This window comes from Ambystoma mexicanum, chromosome 5p (assembly GCF_040938575.1).
Source record: "Ambystoma mexicanum isolate Mex_15411 chromosome 5p, UKY_AmexF1_1, whole genome shotgun sequence".
In the NCBI taxonomy this organism is placed as follows: Eukaryota; Metazoa; Chordata; class Amphibia; order Caudata; family Ambystomatidae; genus Ambystoma; species Ambystoma mexicanum.
This window is the reverse complement of record NC_090930.1, coordinates 229,768,629-229,787,127: the sequence shown is the minus strand read 5'-3', so window position 1 is coordinate 229,787,127 and position 18,499 is coordinate 229,768,629.

Sequence of the window (18,499 nt, the reverse complement as noted above, 5' to 3'; positions counted from 1 at the left end):
ACCAATCTGCACACACCATACTAAGCAAGCACCACCCTCTATCGGATGCAGAGTCAAACATGGGTTCCTGCGGTGGGTATGTTAAAGCATAAAACACCCATTCACAAAAACAGTTCGCAATTAGCAGAAACCACAAACATACCACGGCCTCCACCATCCCTACCCACAGCCATTCCAGAAGTATTGTGTCTCTAGCCGCAACCTGTTCACAACATTGCGCCTACTTCAACAAATCTGGAAACAGCATAGGCCGTGAACACACCCACAGCAACGTAAAGTCACCATGTCACCAACTATGCCAATCCACATACACACCACTGCCACCAGCACTCATACCCTACCAGCGCACCACCAGGGAGCTAGGCAGCAACACAGTGCAACAGTTAACAGAATGTACAAACAGAACACTCTCTCCTAACCCCTTTGCACTTTCAATCACATACTATGGCCATACCCACTTCCATTCACAAAGTAGTGTGCCACTGCCAACCTAGCCACATTCTGTTTGCAGCACTGGCCTACGATGTCCGAAATGTGCTTCACAACTATTCCTTATATGTGACCAACCTCTACCTGATGCAGAGTCAAACATGCATTACTGCCCTGGGTGTCCTCAAGTCCTAGGCTCTTGAGTGCATGGACTACAGCCTTTGGCCATGCACCCAACCGTCTAGGCCTTGAACACACCCATAGCAACGTAATGCCACCATGAATGTCACCAACTACGACAATCCACACACACACACCACTTCCACCAGCACTCCTACCCAACCTGCGCACCGCCATGGACCTATGCGCAACATATTGCAACAGAAACCAGAATGTACAAATACAACAATCTCTCCTGCACCTCTGTGCAAGTTCATTCACATACTATGGGCATACCCACTTCCATTCATAAATTACTGTGTCACTGCCAACCTACCCACATTCTGTTCGCAACACTGGCCCTACTGCAACCAATATGCACACACCACACTATGCAAGCACCACCCACTACTGGATGCAGAGTCAAACATGGCTTCCTGCGGTGGGTATGTTAAAGCATAAAACAACCACAGCCTCCACCACCCCTACCCACAGCCATTCCCAAAGTGTTGTGCCACTAACCACAACATGTTCATAACATTGCACTTACTTCATCAAATCTGCACACAGCATAGGCGTTGAACTCACCCACAGCAACGTAATGCCACCATGCATGTCACCATGTCACCAACTACGACATCCCACACACACACCACTTCCACCAGCACTCCTACCAAATCTGCGCACCTCCAGCGAGCTATGCAGCAACACATTGCAACAGTTAATAGAATGCACAAAGACAACACTCTCTCCTGCACCCCTGTGCACGTTCATTCATATACTATGGGTGTACCCACTTCCATTCATAAAGTACTGTGTTACTGCCAACCTACCCACATTTTGTTTGCAACACTGGCCCAACTGCAACCAATCTGCACACACCACACTAAGCAAGCACCACCCTCTACCGGATGCAGAGTCAAACATGGGTTCCTGCGGTGGGTATGTTAAAGCAGAAAACACCCATTCACAAAAACAGGTCACAATTAGCAGAAACCACAAACATACCACAGCCTCCACCACCCTTACCCACAGCCATTCCCAAAGTATTGTGTCCCTAACCACAACATGTTCACAACATTGCACCTACTTCAACAAATATGGACACAGCATAGGCTTTGAACACACCCACAGCAACGTAAAGTCACCATGTCACCAACTATGCCAATCCACATACACACCACTGCCACCAGCACTCATACCCTACCAGCGCACCGCCATGGAGCTATGCAGCAACACATTGCAACTGTTAACATAATGTACAAACAAAACACTCTCTCCCGCACCCCTGTGCACTGTCAATCACATACTATGGCTGTACCCACATCGATTCACAAAGTATTGTGCCACTGCCAACCTACCCACATTCAGTTTGCAGCACTGGACGTACATTTCAGTAATTTGCAACAAACGTACTGTTCAGATTTCCACCAAACACACAAAAGCACGCTTTCTGACCCAATCCCCGGCTCCAGCCGCATATTTGGTGAAAATCCGTCCAGCTGTTCGGGCTTCATCTGTGCGCAAATTTTTTCCCCATTCAGTCTATAGGGAAAGAAAATGTGGGACCCCCCTAGAACTTTGGCCCCTCCTGCACGAAACCTCACCCAACTTGGCAAAAAATTCCAGAGCCGGCCATTTACTTTTTTTGCAAAGTTGGTGAGGATTCCTCCAAGGGGAGCGAAGTTATAAACCGTCGAAAAAGTGCTCTTCCTATGAGTTTAGCAACTTAACCATAACTACACAGCGGCTACTGCGGGCCATGTAATAAAATGCAAAACCTAAGGGGGTGAGGACAAATGCTTACTTGGAAACAATATGATTAGCTGCCAATAAAATAAAACTCCACCCACCAAGGAGAAGGGACAACTACTGGGATCCTCTGATATTATGACTTGAAAGCATAAGCAGAGGTGGCCATCCTTTGCATTTAGCATACTATTGCAGTAGTGTACTATAGTAAGAAATTTGCAAATGAGAAAGTCGATTGAAGAATTTGTTTCTATGACAAACCAAATTTCAAAAGGCGGCTTTGCTCAGATATTTTCACTATACAATGCCCAGTACTTAATTTGTGAGGGTGTTTGCCAAGGCTCAGCATTGACACTTGTTTTTGAGCCCTGGCACTTATTCTCTCAGACTCAATTTAATTGTGAGGTGATGATAGTCAGTGCATCCATTAACCATAATGAGCAGGTGGGAGCTTTAGTGTAACCCCAAATATGTCGACACTAAGGGGAACACCTATGGGTGGTGGCAGCAGTGGTAGTGAACTGCCCACAGCAGTCTCACAGATGCGTTAGATAATATTTGGGCCCTGGCACTTATCTTTTTAAAAATGAAGCACTGACAATGCCCTTCAGATTAACCTCAACTATATTTACATGCCTTGAAGATGAGAATCTAGACACTCGCTAGCCAAGACGCATAGACAGGTCAGTGTGAATAGCTCAGTGTCAGCGAGCTCCTCTTGGAAACAATATTACGCCGAGCAGCACGGTTTCGATATGATAGCGCGATATAAGAGAGCAGTTCAATTCAATATAGATTAAACTATATACAGCAAAAAATCCATCTCGATGCACTGTCGATTTTCATATGTTCTCAACTGCCTCTGGGTTTCTTATACCATAGTCCTTCAGACACGGTTTGAGATTCATCAGCAGAAAATGCTGTTTCCCAAGCTCATTTACATAAAATGTGTTTATCAAATAATTTCAGGACAATCCCAGCTTGTATTTTAAGACTTGAAAAAATGTTTTTTCTTTCAAGAACATATATCAGAAACATCCCTCCCCAGCCACCCTCTAAAAAAATCCTAATAAATGCAGAGAATACGCGTTCTATCCACACTTAAGTGCAGAAAAAACAAGCCTTTTTAATCACCACTCTAAAGTTACAGCATCATAAATCTGAGACATAATAATATGGAAATGCTAATTTGAGTTTCCCTTCCCGTTGCTGCAGTTTTTATTGCGCTGCGTTATGCCCAGCAGAACAACTCGGCCAAACATCTCGCACACAAACCTTGCTTATCATGTAGCAAACCTTTAGCCCCCAAACAATGAAAGGTATTTAACCATAAAAGCATCTCTTTATTCCATTGCTTCACGCATTTAAGTAGCACGCGTTTTTAATTAGGTATTGTCCATTTTCCCGGATATTGAAAGACGACAGACAGCAGATATCAAAATCTTCGTTATATCCAAGTGGGGTTTAACTCAATGTAATGTCCTTTTCTAAAGGCTGTGGCCGAGCATTGAGCGGCTGTTGAAGAATCGCTAAACTAGTCGCTTGTAACATTGCTGTAATTTGTCTCCAACACATACACAGCATGCGGCCATTTTGTTTCAGGTCCCTGCATTGCAGCCCTGCCACACTATCAACTAACACATGCTGAATAGAAAGACATGCATCTCCTCTATAACTTCCACTGATAAACTCCCCCTTCGCTAAGTGGTTTACAAATAGTTTGTAACATGTTTTTTTTTTCTTCAATCAGGTATCCCGTGAAGCATGATAACAAAACAAGGCAATTTCTTCCTCTGATTCATTTTCTTTGACGATGAAAAGATTCCATAATTAAAACTGAATGCAGACACTGAAGGATTTGCATGTGGGTTAATGATCTGAAACTTGAATTAAACAATTCCCCAACCTGGCATTAATATTCTGAAAATCAAAGCCCTTAGACGCATGATTCTCAAGCAAGAACTCATAATACATTTTAGTTGAAGTGTTGAATAATTTCTGTAACATTCTGTCCAAGGAGACGCACACGATGAAAAGGGAGTAGATTGCTTTATTATCTTTAAAACAAAGCGGATAATTATATTGCTGGGTTGCAGCAGAAGACCCAAAACTTTTTTTTTTCAGAAGATGGTTCACACAATATTGAAAATAGCAATGACAAAAATATAAGCATTCAAGCATTATAGAACTAGATAGGTTTAGTTTCTCTTTTTTACACAATAGAGACACATAAATGGCCTTTGTTAACATTCCAACTTTATTGAGAAGAACTCAACATCCAGGGTTTAGATGTCCCTCGAATTTATTAACTTTCTTGGTGAAAAGAGAAAAACTAAGTTGAATGGTCAAGCAGATTAAATACTCTCCAGGAAGGCCGGACTCCAACCCCACAGACCCCTATATTTAGCTGTTTTTAGGTGCCTCATTTGGCACTACACAGAGAAAAAACACTTTTTTCCCCATTTCCCAACTCAAGAAGACACTCATCCGCACTAGAATTAATACAAGTATATCTTCAATTTCAAGCACAGCCGGACTCCTCGCACTTTCCTTCCTGACAATAAATGAAAATAATACACTTCCTTTCCAAGTCGTGGTTGAGGCACTCTATTTTTAACAAATTGAACATCTGTATTTTTTTCATTTCGCAAACCTTTTGTGACAGAACGCCATCGGTGAGGAAGGAAAGCCCACAAACATTTTATATTTGCTAGTGGTAATTGTGCCTCTGAAAGCGAGCTCTGCTTTTCAAGCTCACATTCATAATATGTCATGCTAAAAAAGCATTATGCACAAGTGCCTTGCTGCGGCTGTCTACCGAGATACCCCAGCAGCTACTTTGCAATGGCAACAGAGCCAGTTCAACGTCACATGTGCATTCCAAAGCACAGCTCTTGGAGCACAACGTACCAACAGACAGCGGTGACCTTTTTAACTGTAATCAACCCAGGTTCAAAACATCATAATTGAGTCTGTTGACATGTTGGCTATTGGTGTCACACACACAAACCACTATAAATCAATTGATGTAATTTCAATGTCAGATTGGTTGGCAGTGACTCATTCATGAGAGCGCCTGGTGTGTATTCGGTTTCTCTGTCTGGGTTTACCCACAGCAACCATTTGGGTATCACCCAGGATATCTCCATGTTGCTCCCCTGAGAAGAGGAAGGATTGTCACATTCTCCACAAAAGAACACCCTCAGCAGGTTCAGTCAATGACCTGTAGGTTCCTACTGCTCACACCTCTTTCCTTCACTTTCTAAACTACCAACTAATTGGAGCATGCTCCCAGCCCCATATACAGACCACGGGGCCAAAGAAAGAAGCCAACCCTCCTTTACCTAAATCCCTGCCAGGCCTTCCAGTGTCAAGCTGGACTGAGAAGCATCAGTGGAGGAACGCTGCTCAGCTGTCAAATAATCCATCCTGTACTTCTTCCCTCTTCTCCCACAGTAGCTATACAGTCCCGTCAATCATAACCACAGCCCTTGCATTAACTAATTCCGGTCAATTTCTAGGCACTTTTTCCTGGGCGAGTCCTTTGCTTAAGTTTGATAGAATTCAGTTGTCAGCACGTAAGGGCACTTATATTGTGACTGATGCAAAGAACACCAACATTAATCTTTCCTAACTGTGGCACTCATTCCGAGATTGGTGGTAGTCATGGTGCTATTTCCGCCATGACTGCCACCAATAACGGGTCTGGCACCGGTGTAGTTCAATGGAGATTTACCGGTCTAGTCCGACCCTGGCAGGACCAGTAAGTCCCCATTGAACATGCCATTCCCCAGTCTCATTTGAGACCCCTTAGGGCTCAATGGGAATGGGGACGGCGCTAATAACGGGCTCACGACGTGCAAGCCCGTTATTAGCGCCCTGGTCCCTTAGCGGGACCCGTAAGGGACGTGTGGTCTGACCACACGTTCCTTACGGTCCTCGCCAAGGGAACTCGGAATAGGGCGGTAGGGGATTACCGGCACCGGTCTCCTTACCGGTGCCTGGTATCCCTTACCACCCTACTCATAATGAGGCCCTGTGTCCTATTAGAATGTGCCAACTGCAAGTCTCTTCAAATACTTTTTACACAATGATCACCAGTGGTACATAGCTAAACACTGTGCTCTATAAAACGAAATGGTAGCTAATGATCATATAACCCATGTATATAAACATCACTGACAGATAGAAAAGAGAACACAAATTGGAAACTAAAAAAGAGAAGATCTTTGAGAAACTCGGAGTAAGTACCTGAAAGTGTTACTAAATGTGCAGCAAGGCACTTAGATAACAACTTCCATGAGCTATTGTTTGAAAGACAGTGAACAAATTATTATTATTTTTTATCATTATTATCTTGTAAATAATAGCACATTTATTTATTTTTGTTTGTTGTCAGATTCTCCTCTGATGAGCCATGGGAAATTGACTATGGGGAAACACGTGTTGAGAGAAACTGAGAGAAATATATGTGAATGCAGTCAATGAAGAAGATTAATACATCATATAACAACTATGTACCACTGGTGAACATTTTGTAAAAAGTATTTGAACAGACTTGCAGTTGGCACACAGGAATTGGACACAGTTAGGAAATAATAACCACAGACCGTTTTTCTATGACCTTTTCACAGCCACTTCAATCGCAGAGACCATATGAAATATCCGAAGACCCATAGTTGCTCTTTTTTACTCACAAAAATACAGAGAACTTGGCTACAGCCTCTTCGCCATATCAGGCAACATGCCAAAACATCCCCCAACATGTGGAACAGTGAAGCCTTCTAGATATTAATCAAGCAGTTTTCTAACCCACCGAGTTTCAGGATCCGGCCTCATCTGTAGCTGCCATGACCAGGATGGCACCTAAAGAGCTGACCGATAAGCATCCAATAACATTCTCAGCCATTACTAACCACATGGACCCATCAGCTTGGAATTAGAAATTCAGGTCATGATTGGACCACTCCTTTTGTGACCAACCTATCTCAAAATGGTGCGAAGTCATCTTTATCATCCATCAGGGATTTTCCATCCCTCCCCTGCTCTAAGCACATACCCAGTCTTGTGACTGACCGGTCGCAATTAGCCCAACAGTACAGATATTGGGTTCAAGGTCACTTAAATGACAGAATCCTACCCTTTATATGGCAAGCTGCCCACTGAATATCGATGACTTGATTACCTGAATCCCTCGATCGCAACTAACGTAAGCAAGAAATCGTCCTATGTGGCTACTATGCCATGACCCTGTGAACCAATTCCCTTCCAGTCCCTTCAGTTTCTGGCTCTCATGCACAGTATCAGAAATCTTTGCCTACTGATGGGCTCTCATTGGTCGTGAAAATCAAAGGGCACAGAAATGATATCTACAATATGAAAATACTATTGCTTGTCTTCTCTTTCTTGACCCAATCCCAAATAGTAATTGCGGTAATGTCCCCAATCTGGCATCACATTATTACCTGGAATCCCCCAAAAGTGACCTGCAGAATTTCAGTAGTCACTGACCCAAATGTTTCGTGATCAACAGAATTGTACGCCCCAACACCGCCATGTGTGCAGGAAAAAGCCAGTGAAATGCCCAATACGGCGCAAGGCCCTGCGCCATCCATGGCCCAGCACAGAGACCACCTCCATCGTAATCGCATGAAAAATTGGAGCGTACCCCACTCGCGCTAGCCAAATCACGTGGAAAGGGCTGCACATATCCCCGCAAAATCGCGTACCCTGCTCGCGCCAGCCAAATCGCGTTCAAAGGGCCGCGCGTACTCCCGTGAATCTGCGTACCCTGCTCGTGCCAGCCAAATCGCATGGAAAGCGCTGAGCATACTCACGTAAATTTCACGTACCCTGCTTGCACCAGCTAAACCGCGTGGAAAGGGCGCGCGTACTCCAGCGAATTCATGTACCCCGCTCGCACCAGCCCAATTGCGTGTAAAGGTCTGCGCGTACCCCCACATAAAATAACATACCCCGCTCGTGCCAGCCAAATCACATAGAAAGGGCCGCGCTTGCTCCCGCAAATCTCGAAGCCCGCTCGCGTCAGCCAAATCGTGAAGAAAGGGCTGTGCGTACTGCCACGAATTCGCATACGCCGCTCGCACCAGCCAAATCACGTGGAAAGGGCCGCAAGTGCTGACATCAGCTGTGAACACACCCCACAGGCAACCCACACCACAAGGGACCCCCCCATCACCTGTGACCATACCCACAGGCAGCCCACACCACAAGAGACCCCCCCATCAGCCATGACCATACCCCGCAGGCAGCCCACCCCACAAGAGACCACCCATCACCCGTGACAATATCCTGTAGGCAGCCCACCTGTGACCATACCCCGCAGGCAGCCCACACCACAAGAGACAAGAGATCCTCCATCAGCCATGACCATACCCCGCAGGCAGCCCAGCCGTGACCATACCCCGCAGGCCGCCCACACCACAAGAGATCCCCCATCAGCCGTGACCATACCCCACAGGCAGCCCACACCGCAAGAGACCCCCCATCAGCCATGACCATACCCCGCAGGCAGTCCAACCCACACAAGACACCCCATCAGCCGTGAACATACCCAGCAGGCAGCAAACCACACAAGTGACCCCCCTCACCCATCACTATAGCCCACAGGTAGCCCACCCAGGACTATACACCGCAGGCAGCCCACATCACAAGAGACCACCCCATCAGCCATGACCATACCCGCAGGCAGCCCACCTGTGGCCATACCCCACAGGCAGCCCACACCACAAGAGACACCATCACTCATGACCATACCCCGTAGGCAGCCCACACCACAAGAGACCCCCATCAGTGGTGACCATAACCTGCAGGCAGCCCACACGTGACCATACGCCACAGGCAGGCCCAGACTCATGTCCCCCACCCCCAGCAGTAAAGGCAACCTGCAGGCAGGCCCCCTCTCATGTCCCCCCACCCCCAGCAGTGATGGCAATCTTCAGGCAGGCCCTGACTCATGTCCCCCCACCCCCAGCAGTGACGGCAACCTGTAGGCAGGCCCCGACTCATGTCCCCCACCCCCAGCAGTGACGGAAACCTGCAGACAGGCCCCAACTCATGTCCCCCCAACACATTGCTCTAAGATTCAATCATGGCTTTTCTCGCCCTGGCTTTTCAACCAATACCTGGCAACTCTCGCCCACCGCATTGCCACTTTCACCTCAAATTTCCAGTGCTATGCTGATGACACTCAACGCATTTTCCAGCTGCCCTCTGCCACCTCCTTTCCCTCTCTCATCTCTGATAGCCTAACTGCCATTCAAGATTGGTGTGCCACCAATGATCTTTGTTTGAATGCCAGCAAGACGGAGATCCTCCTCATCAGCACACCTTCACCATCTTTTCCCCTCACTCTCGGGCTGGCCTCCCTTAGCCCTTCGCCTACCCCCACCTGCAAGGCTAAAAACCTCTGGGTCATCTTTGACTCCACCCTTTCCTTCTATGCCCACATCTCTGAGGTCTCTAAAAAGTCAAATTTCCTACTGCACCTCCTCAGATGTACTCTGCCTTTCCTCTCCTTCCCCCAGAAGCTCATGGTATCCCAAGCTCTGGTTCTCTCTAGGTTGGACTATTGTAACAGCCTCTTTCTAAATCTACCTGCCTCTACTCTCCGCCCTCTGCAACTAATCCAGAACAGGACTGCGAGACTTGTCCTTGGCCTCAAGCCCTGGGATCGTATCTCTCCAGCCCTGACATCGCTCCATTGGCTCCCAGTGGATGCAAGGATTAAATTCAAAACCCTCTGCATTGTACACAAGGCTTTCTGGGGACTGGGTCCAAAATACCTTCAGCTATCGCTCCGCAAATACCTCCCCTCTCGAGCTCTTCGCTCCTCTACCTTCAACTCCCTCAGGGTCAGTCGTTTTTCAAAGAAACAAGCTCGGGGTAGATCTCTGTCTTCGGCTGGGTCCTCCCTCTGGAACAGCCTCCCTGCCACTGTAAAACTTGAGCAGAACCATCTTTGGTTCTGGAAGCACCTCAAGACCTTCCTCTTTTCTTCTACCTTCGCTCCCCCTCTCCACTGCTGATTTGTTCTCTCTTGGCACCGTGCACCTGCCCACCCTCTGACCTCCGGGCCAAGGTACCTGCTCACCCTGCCACCCCACAGGGACATGTATCAGAGCCAAGGAAGAGTGAGACATACACCAAACCATTGAGAGCAGACACCACTTGGATTTCAAGGAATAAAAATGTATTGAATTATAAAACTCACACTAACTAAAAGACAACCAGTAAAATCAACATGAATGTAATCCAAATGAAAACAAAAAGAAATTTGATGTAAAAAATGAAAAAGTCAAAAAAGTGGTCCATGTCCAATGATGCTTCTCAAATGTAAACAGAAATCATTAAAAAAACATTTCTCCATGGTGAACAAACATTTTTAAAAATAAAATATTCGTCCAACTATGTACAAAGCTCCAGGGTCCTTCATCCCAAAACATAAATCAACATCCATAACAAGTCCATGAAGAAATAACTATTTACAAGATGTGGAGCAAAGTCCATGAACTCCAAATAAAAAAATAAAAAATGAAACCTCCTAATGAACTATTTACAAAGGCAGCGGGCTAGTCCTACGACTCACCATTTTCCCCAAGAGATTCGGCCAAGGCATCATCGAACTATGCGTCTAATTCCCTGAGGCGGGTCTGTGCTCTCCACTCGACGCAGAGTTTTCTCCGTCCTGGCGATGGTGAGTTGTGTCCCCTGTGCCCACTGCTGCTCTGCTCCCATCTGCTGGTCCATTCACTCCAATTTGGAAGACATCCTCGTGACAAGGTCCACGTTTCCCTCCTGCCCGATGGCCGATACCTGCCCCTCTGATGTTGAGGGCCCAGAGTCCTGTCGCCTCCTACGCTGAGCCTGCTTCCACCGAAAAGCCTGGTGCCTGTGCCTCCGGGACAGCCTCTGGGATGATGACAACCCCTGGGGTAGTTGTGCACGAACCCTGCTGCTTGGTGCCTACAATTCCTCCATTGTCATTGGTCCTGTTGACCACCTCTGATGATCCTCCTTTGACTCCCGACTGTGGCAGGGATGTGGTCTCCACCAGACTGCTCGCTGGGTTTGGGACAGGTACACAAGTGGCCCTGGTGGTTTTTGGGCCAGAAGATGGCAGGGAGGATGACTGGCGCAAAGTGGAGTAAGAGGAGGAGGGGGTTGCAGCAGTGGCCAGCACACGTAGCACATTCGTGATCATGAACTGTGCTAAACACTTTATGAGGCGATAGACCTCATTGTGATGATGTGCAAGCCCCCAATTAGAAGCCTGCACATCATCATGAATGCCGGATGTACGCCTCGCAATAGCACAGGTTTAACCCTGTCATGAATTGTCTCATCCGCAGGTAGTGGAAGATCTGTTTCCGTGGATACATCCACCACCTGCAGATGGGTACGGCCTGACGCATGCCCTCAGGTGCACACTTGTGCAGTCGCAGTTCCAGGGACAGGAGTAGCCACAAGCCCCTCCATGGTACCTGCACTGCCTCTGGCCCTTGACCCTGGACTGCTCCAGGAACACCTACCTCATCACCCCGCTGGGCCCCATGTGCTGGGCTGATGTGGCCTCCTCCTCCACCACCACCAACCTGGATGACTCCCCACTGTCTTCCACATCAAATTGCCCCTGTGTGGTCTCAACTGTCCCTTCCACTGCCGAGGAGCCCACACCCAACTTCACCCTCTTGGGCCTCGCCTGAACAGCTGCAGCTGATGACTCTGATGAGGCACCAGCCTCCTTGCTCCCAGAAGATGACATAACCTGGGAGGACCACTGGGCCTTTGCGTCTGTGCCTGGTGGAGGCATCCCTGCTGCGGTGCTCCACAGTGCCAACTCCACCCACTTCCTCCATTGTCTCTGTGGATAGGGAGACATTGAACGCAAGCATCAGTGTACCAAACAAATGTCAAATGTCTGCTTGACACAAAGAAAATGCACATGAGTGGCGCTGTCAAACGTCACAACCATCATCACCCTCCCCAACACACAGGTCAGTACAAGCAACAGGTGAGAGCTGATTCCCCAGATGGTAAGTATGGAGGCAGGAAGAAGGATTTCCAAGGTAATTTCAGATCCCAGGCGACGGTGAGCGTTACGCTGCCTGGATGTGCAGAATAACCCGAAGCATTTTCCTCGTGGATTGGAGCAGTTTATATAGCTGTGAGCGTGGGCACGCCCACTAGTCCTGGCTTGCTTGCCCCACCCCAGAGTACACATGGGGCTGCTTTAAGTGATGACAGTGTCCATGCTAAATGCACTTTGCACATGGAATGAGATACTATGCTTACAATAAAATCATTTTGTCCCCAATAAATGTTGTCTGTTATTTATGAGCATGGTGCCAAAGGTGCCAGGACTGTGTCCAACCGAGCCCTGTCTGTGTTCTTGGCCCGATAACCATGATAGCACTCCCCCTCAAGTCCCCTCTCAAGGGTGGTCTTCCTCCAGGTCCTGGCTTGGTGGGATTATTGTGATGGAATTGCTGGATTAAACCTGGAGCATGAATGTGTTCACTGGGTTCCCATGTTTGGTCCTGAGGCCTGTAACCTTTCCAGTCTATAAGGTAATACAATTTGGACTGAACTACCTAGGAGTCCAGGATGGATTTAACTTCATATTCTGGTTCCCCATCTAGTAATTCGGCTCTCTGGTGGAGGACTTATTTGCGTATTAGGTTTCATTGGTTTGAGCAGAGAGACATGAAATATTGGGTGAATCTTCATGTGAGATGGTAACTCCAACTTCATGGCAGCAGTATTGATTATGGATTTGATGGTATAGGGGCCCAAATATCTGGGGCGGAAGGCCCTTGGTCCTTTCAACGGTATCTACCTGGATGCTACCCAGACTCTATCCCCAACCTGGTAATCGGGAACTTCTTTTTGGTGCCGATCAGCAAACAGCTTTTGTCTTTTTTTGGCCTTAGTCAAATGTTCTCTCACTTCCGCAAGAACTTGGGTGATGGTTTTATGCAAGGTTTTTATTGCTGGCATTATTAAAGTATTAAGTCGATCAAACACTGTGTCCGCGGATGCCTTCCGTGCACAGTATATAATGGAGTTTGCTCAGTAATTGTGTGGAAGAGTTGTGGTATGCATACTCGCTACCCAGAGTATGGGCCTCATTACACGGACGGCGGTGGACCAAGGTGCTATTAGCACCTTGGTCCATGCCGGTAAAATACTGGCACCTCCTTGCTGGAAAGGGGAATTACCGCCCTATTCTAAGGTCGGTGGGGCGGTAATTCCCCCTTCCCCCATAGGGCATAATGGGAATGGGGAAGGTGCTAATTACGCCACCGCAAATTGCGGTACCGTAATTAGCTCCCTGGTCCCTTTGCGGGTTGGTTTTTAACTCCTGCAAAAAGCAGGCGTTAAATTCTCCAACCCGCAAAGGGACCTCGTAGTAAGGCGGTAAGGGTTTATCGGTACCGGTAAAATACCGGTACCGGTAAACCCTTACCGCCTACCGTGTAATGAGGCCCTACGTCTATCCAGGAGTCCTTGCATTGCTGCAGCATACACCTTAAATACTGCTCCAACATCTGATTAGTTTGTTCGGTTTGCCCATCAGTTTGAGGATGATGGCTTGTGGACAACCGGAGGTCAATTTTGGCAATTGCACAGCACCTTCTCCAAAAGGCAGGAACAAATTGAGTTCCGCAATCTGATATTAATATCGATGGGAATCCATGTAACCAGACGATTTTTTCTAAAAACACAGTAGCGAGAGCCGATGCAGTTGGAAGTCCTTCCAGAGGGATGTAATGGGCCATTTTGGAGAATAAATCCACAATAACTAAAATGGTGGTATAACCATTGCAGAGGGGTAGATCTGTGATAAAGTCCATTGACAGATTATGCCAAGGTGCTGGTGGTATCATCAAGGAACAGTATACCAGCAGTGTTTTGCTTCTGAGACTTATGTTGTGTGCAAACACCACAGGTTGCAATAAACTGGGCAATATCTTTTCTCCAAGTTGGCCACCAGAAGTGTTGCTTTATTTTAGCCTACGTTTTGACTATTCATGGATGTCTTTCTATTAATGAATCATGATAGTTCGTAATCATTTGGTTCTGTAGTTTCTTGTCCTGGATATATAAGCGTCCATGAAAATATGGTAGATTGTTTTCGATGGTGTATTGGTTTCCCTTTAAAAGCCATTACTTTTGTGTTGACTGAGTCATCTGGGACTGCAAACTGGTTGTTAAGTCATCTACACACGTGGTGGCGGCGATCTTGGTTTGGATTAGTGTTTCGGGAATGATGGCCACGGGATCAGCTGTTGTAAAAGCCTTTTTTTCTTCACTCATGCGTGATAGTGCATCTGCCTTTCCATTCAATTCTCCTGGTCTATAGGTGATAATAAAGTCATATTCTGTGAAAAAAAGGGCCCAACGAAGTTGGCGGGAGGATTGTGCTTTGTCAGTCTTTAAGTATTGTAAGTTACGGAGGTCCATTATTACAGTCACTGTGTGTCTTGCCCCAAGAAGATAGTGTCTCCATGCCTTGAATGCTGCCTTAATCGCCAGTAATTCCTTGTCTGTGATCATGTAGTTCAATTCGGGGGCAGAACATTTGCGGGACCAGAATGCGACAAGATGTAACTGTCCTGTTTCTGGGTCCCGTGGGATAATACCGCTCCCATCGCCACATTTGAAGCATCTGTTTCAACCACGTATGGCAGGTCTGGATGAGGGTGTTTAAGAACTGGTGCTGTGGTAAATGCTAGTTTCAATTTCCAAAAGGCTTCCTCAGCTTCTGTGGACCAATGGAATTTCTGGTTCTTTCACAGCAGGGAGTTAATAGGGTGTACAATTTGCGGAAACCCAGGGATAAATCAGTGATAGAAATTGGTGAATCTGAGCACACTTTGTACTCCTTTCGTGGATGTTGGTGAGGGCCATTGGAGGATTGCGTCCACTTTCGTGTGTCTATATGTACGCCCTATGGTTTGAGCATGAAACCAAGAAATTCAACCTCGGTTACATGGAAGAAACATTTTTCCAGCTTGGCATACAACTGGTGTTGTCCAAGCTTCTCTAAGACTGCCCGGACGTGACCCACATGTTCTTCCTTGGAATTTGAGTAGATGAGAATGTCATATATGTAGACAAGTGCAAAAACGTCCAATAATTCACGGAATACGTCATTCAAGAAGAATTGGAATGCCGGTAGGGGCGTTACATAACCCGAAGGGCATGACTTGATATTCAAAGAGGCCATACTTCGTACAGAAGGCCGACTTCCACTCGTCTCCTTTTTTGACTCTTACACGATGGTAGGCCCCTTGTAAATCCAACTTTGTGTAAATCTGAGCATGTTTCTCTGGATCCAGGAGCTCTGGTATAAGTGGTAAGGAGTATTGTTTTTTTTACTGTAATCTGATTGATTGCTCTGTAGTCAAAACAGGTTCTTAAGTTCCCCCTCCTTCTTGGGCACGAAGAAAAGGGGCGATGAAGCAGGGGGCTTGGGTGGCCGGATAAAACCATTTGCCAAATACTGATCCAGGTAAGTTCTAAGATGTTGATTTTCTTGTTCTGTTAAAGCGTAAATTCGGCTTCAGAGAATTTGGGCTCTGGGCACAAGGTCTATTTGGCAATTGCAGGGTCTGGGTAAAATGTTGGCTTGCTCCTTTTGGCAGACATCCTGGTAGTCCTGGTATTCAAGTGGTAAAGAGCCAGTGAGGCCCAGCACGATTCGTTTCTTTGGTGTCAGGTTGACGACGTCTTTGTTGTAACAGGTGTCGGCACAGTCTTGAGGAAAGATCAGAACTTGTTTTCGCAAGTCGATCCTAGGATTATGGGTCTCCAGCCAGGGCATTCCCAAAATCATCTGGAACTGAGGAGCACTGATGAGATCTAAAGGTAATGTTCTCTTGATGTCCATCCTCCAACAAAAGCTTGACTTTCTCAGTGTGTTGTGTCACCGGCCCGGATGATATTTGGGAACCATCCACTGCAGTGACGTTTTCTGATTTATGCTTCTGGTGAAGAGGAAGGCCTATTCGGATAGCCAAATCTTGGTCAATGTAGTTTCCCACTGCTCCGCTGTCAATGTACGCCTCCAAGGCATGCATTTTTGACGGTTGCTTGTGATTCACTAAAAGTGCCGGAAGGACTAGATGTGAGGTCAGCACGGATTCCTTTTTCTCGCTCGACAAGTGGACCCCTATGCTTGCCGGGCATCCTGAGTCCTATGCTTCTTCTTCTTCGTCGTTTTTGTCGGTTGCCCCAACAATTTTCTTGGCTGGTTTTACTGGACATTCACAGAGGAAGTGACCTGCTTTACCACAATATAAGCAGAGCTGTTGCTGTCTTCTTTTATCTCTTTCCACCTTAGTAAGAGGGCTCCCTAAACCACCGATTTGCATTGGTTCCGACTGTTTGTGTGGTTTGGTCTGGTTCTCACCGGGTCGCACATAGACGGACCTTCCTTCTGTTCTAGCTCAATCCATTTTCCTATTCTGCAACCTATGATCTAGTCGCACAGTCAGGTCTATGTAGTCCGCAGACCCATCAGGGGGGTTTGCAACTTGAGCCAACACATCCTTAAGTTCTAAACACAACCCTTAATAAAAGAGTGTAGTTCTCTTTTCGTCTGGCCAGTTGGTTGGGGCTATAAAACGATTGAAGGTCGCAATGTAGGTCAACAGATCTTGGTTCCCCTGTCTGAATGACAACAATTTGTTGTCCAGAGCTTGTCCTTGAGTATGTCGGGCAAATAATTTCTCCATCTCGTGCTGAAAATCCCCAAAGTTCCAAAGTAAAGGATCGTCTTGAGTTACCAATGGTATTGACCAGTCCGCCGCATTGTCTCCTAGCTATGAGAGTACGAATGCAACTTTGGCTTCATCAATAGGAAAGGCTCCTGGTCTGCAAAATAAATGAAGGCAGCATTGGTTCATGAATATGGTGTACTTGTTTGGATCGCCAAAGAAACGTTCTGGCGGGGCTAGAGGCACTGCCCCTGGAAGAACCAACTGAACCAGTGCTGATTGCTGTGGCGTGGAAGAGTGGGCTATCCCAGGCAGGGGAACCTGTCCTGCTTGTGCCTGTAGCATCTGTCTTGCCAAATCATCAGTTCTTTCTCGAGTTACAATAAGATCCCTCCTTAATGCACAGGTCTCCTGCCTTGAAGTGTGTACTTCAGCCCGTAATTCACCTAGTAATTGGGCCAATTGGTCTGTCTCAGAAGTTTCCATAACTCCCAGGCAGAGAGTTGTTGAGGCTTCGTGTTCTGTTAGGGTCACCTGGTCTCTGTGGAGGCGTTGGGGCACGATTGCAGGAATGTGATCACCCCCGGCGGATCTCTCCACCTGCAGATAGGCTGTGGACTGCAACAATTGGTAACTCTGCTCCTGTGCGGATATGAGTGGAGGTGAGTGCGCTGCTCAGTGACTATGTTACCTCTCAAACCCTTCTACCCAAGGTATGATTTCTGTGGGCATGTACCGGCCCATAAGGCTCACCTGGTATTTATTGATGGTGAGTTCTCCGTCCTGCTGCTTCTGCTTCTGGCAGGGGTGCTTGTTGATGGGATCTAGTTCCTTCACTGATCCCTGGTGAGTAACAGTCCAGTCAAGCTGTGACTATTCTTCTCTTGATTGGTAGTAAGTGTTTCTCAATGTCTCTTGTCTTTTCCTCTTTCTGTTTTTCCCCTTTCCGCTTTCCGTCTTGTATTATTGCTCTCGATTTTGTTGTTATTTCCTGAATAACGTTCGCTCTTCTCCTTTCTTCCCAATAGATGGAATTGCGTCCCAACAGTAGCTGTGGAGGTGCGGAACATGGCCGGGAGGAAGAAATATGAAACCGCAATGTCCGACAACAGGTGAGTGATGGTTTAAGGGAAAGCGCGAGATGGGATGGGAATGCGACCTTAAACTTAATGTCTTTTTAATGTCTAACCTTGATTTTGGCATTTTTCTTGCAGGTGCTGCGGTCGCGGACGTAGCGCGTAGTGCTGCAGTGTCAAGCATAAGAATTCAGCATCCCTGAAGTCTTGAAGGTGAGCTGCGGTGTCAAGATGAAGAGTACGGTGCTCCGGAAGGTTTGAAGGTGAGCTGCGGTGCCAAAATGAAGAGTTTGGTGCTCCGGAAGATGTGAAGAAAACGTACGCATGTGAGAGTTGATT